Below are 3175 nucleotides of genomic sequence, written 5' to 3'. Positions count from 1 at the left end.
GATTATAATTGTTTTTTACAACTGTTCCTTGAAACATTGCTGATTCCTTAAGGTTTTCTTTTTCTTCCAGATTTAAGGAAAGCTTTTTATCTTTTTCTTAAGCTCTGTATGACTTAGAGTAATTTTGTAAAGTATGCCTTTGTAAACAGAATTGAAACATTTACTTTTACTCTTTATCTGATCCCTCCAGAATTCAGAAACCTATTGAGTATTCTTATTTTCATGGCAGTATAATTATTTGCATAAGTTCAGTAGAAAATGTTCTCCTTATAACAGGACACAGTTGCAAACACTGGTTGTATTACCAAATCTTTAACTGGAATGTCATATTTGAGAATATGTATACCATCACATATAACCAGACGGTTTGAAGGAACAGAGATGACTTATGCAGCCAATAAAAGCCCCTTGGAAAAACTAGCTTGATAACTTGCTTAAGGGTTTTCTGTAGACTTACCAGCTGGGTGAAGGAGGTTGCTCCCTGGCAGCCCCTTGGGAGCCCTCAGGACAGCCTTAAAAGAGAAGAATTCATGCAAATCTGTAAGTGTTCCAGGTGAAGTCTGATGGTGAGTTCGTGGCTTGGTTTCTTAGTCTGGAGAGGCTTTTAACAGTCGAATCTAAGCTTCATTAGGAAAAGGTCCCTCAAAGCAGATTTAAAAAGAGCCTATATGGTTGATTACTATGCTTGCTGCATTTATGTAAATAATTAGTCCAAATGTAATGAGACTAGACTTATTTTGCAAACAAATTAGTCTTAGTGTGTTGATCTTTGATAGAGATGAGGGTGACTGTAGAGGAAAAAATTGTTTCATTGGAAATTGTACACAAACTTGCAGACATCAGATTCTAGTCTTGTTCATTGTCTTTGAGGTTTTGTTATATACCTATAAACTGAAATGGATCCTGAATTCTACTGGCTACAACTCTCCGGTCTAAAGTTTCCAATTATCTCCCATCGTTCTGATTTGGAATCAGTAATAACAAGGACTGCCTTGAACTCCTTGGAAGAGACCATATCAGGTCTTCTGCACTACCCACATACAAGTCAAACCTCAGGAACTTGAATCTTGGGTCCACATCTCCCTGTTAAAAAGGTCTCCTCCAGGGGCACCTTGGTAGCTCAGTAGGTTAAGTGTCCACCTTGTGTTTTCAGCTTCAGGTGGTCATCTCACAGTTTGTGGGATCGAGCCCCATGTTGGGTTCTGCGCTGAGAACCTGGAACCTGCTTGGGATTCTCTTTCTTCTCTCTCTCTCTCTCTGCCCCTGCCCGTTTTTGTGCACATATGAACGCGTGCACACACACAGTCTCTCTCTCTCTCTCAAAATAAATAAACAAACTTTTTTTTAAAGGGGGGAGTCCTCCAGATTCTTGGAACTGCACACCAGCTAGAGATCTAAACTTAAAGTTGACGAGGGAGTTTACTTCCCAGAAGCAGACAGCATCTTGAGTGGACAGCTCTCCCTTGTTCACAGATCAAGACCTTCATCTCCAGCATTAAAACTTTACTCTTTTTGCTTTTTTACTGCTTGCTTTTTCTCTCTATTAATGCACGGGAGGACAATGCTTCTTAATTCTGGTGACTATCACTGACTTTACCAATCAGGCCACAGCTGCACAACAAAAGTCCCTTAACTTTCCTGCTAAGGTGGTTTTAGATAACAGAATTGCTTTAGATTGCTTATTGGCTGAGCAAAGAGGAGTCCGTGCCATAGTAATTAACTCCTGCTGTTAATTGCTGAATCAATACTTTTGGTATTACACCAAATACAAGAAATTAATAAATATGCTGCTTGGCCAAAATAGGTTGATGCCCTTTTAGGTACATTTTGTCATTTATTTGATACCAGCTGGTTTAGTTCATGAATGCCCTGGCTAATGAGTAGACTTAAGTCTCTTGGTGTTATCCTCCTGATAGTTAGCACTTCAGTCTCCCTTGTGTGCTGTGTTCTCCAAGAGGTCTTAAGGGCATGTTTGCAGCCGTCAGCAGTACATCAGATGGTCTCACTGCACTTGGAGAAACAGAAACAAGATGAACAATGAGAGGAACACAAAAACAATCCTTCCCCGGATCTGATGTCTTTCCGTTTGAGTTTCACAATGAGACCAGAGCCACTCAGTTTTGGTGGTAACTGAGAGCATGAATACCAGAAGTTTGGTCAATCTCCCGTGTATAAGAGTGTGACCAAAATGGAGGAACTGCTAAATTAATTACACAGGGAGGCCATCAAACCGCTGTGGCTCTGGTGCTGTGGCAGCCTGCCTGAGCCGTGTAACCCACAATCTAAGCCTGTAAATGCCTAATGGTTATGAAATCAAAGCACTAAGGACAACCAGTCGCTAAAAGCCAATCAATAATTTTCCAACTTCTGCCTTTTCTCTATTTGGTGCTCCTGTTGATGGAGCACTCCTACTAACCACTTCTAATTTGGTGCTGCTTGATTCAAATCTCTTTTTTTCTGAGATAATATAAGATAATGATATTCATTCTATATGCTGGAATAAATAAATGAGGCTAATGTAGTCAGAGATGACTACCTAGAAGCCTGAGGCCCTACCTGGTTGTCCTGAGGGCTGAGGGACCCATGTATCAGCCTCTTACAGGAGGCTACGGGTGCATTCATGGTACATCAGGGCCAGCTCTGCACCCTAGGAAACCTAGAGGAATGTATATTCTGATGTTACGATGAGCACATCTTTCTTTTTTAACAATGGTGTTTCTCTTTGTGTGTGTGTGTGTGTTTCTTATTCCTTGCATTGATTACACAGGACCTGATCATTGTGAAACCCCTCCTTAGTGGAAATATAAATGTCTTTCTCGACTACTTTCTGATCCTACGTATTCTTTTTAATTTTTTTTTAAGGTTTATTTATTTTTGAGACAGAGAGAGACAGAGCATGAATGGGGGAGGATCAGAGAGAGGGAGACACAGAATCTGGAACAGGCCCCAGGCTCTGAGCTGTCAGCACAGAGCCCGATGCGGGGCTCGAACTCACGGACCGCGAGATCATGACCTGAGCTGAAGTCGGCCGCTTAACCGACTGAGCCACCCAGGCGCCCCTGATCCTACGTATTCCACATGAAGTATGCTCAACTCCTGTTCCAAAAGTTTGATTTATCTGATTTTTCTTGCCTGGGAGTCATACATTCAACAGTTACTAACTGAGTTCTCTTAT

Source organism: Lynx canadensis, chromosome A1 (assembly GCF_007474595.2).
Source record: "Lynx canadensis isolate LIC74 chromosome A1, mLynCan4.pri.v2, whole genome shotgun sequence".
In the NCBI taxonomy this organism is placed as follows: Eukaryota; Metazoa; Chordata; class Mammalia; order Carnivora; family Felidae; genus Lynx; species Lynx canadensis.
This window is presented reverse-complemented; position numbering follows the sequence as displayed.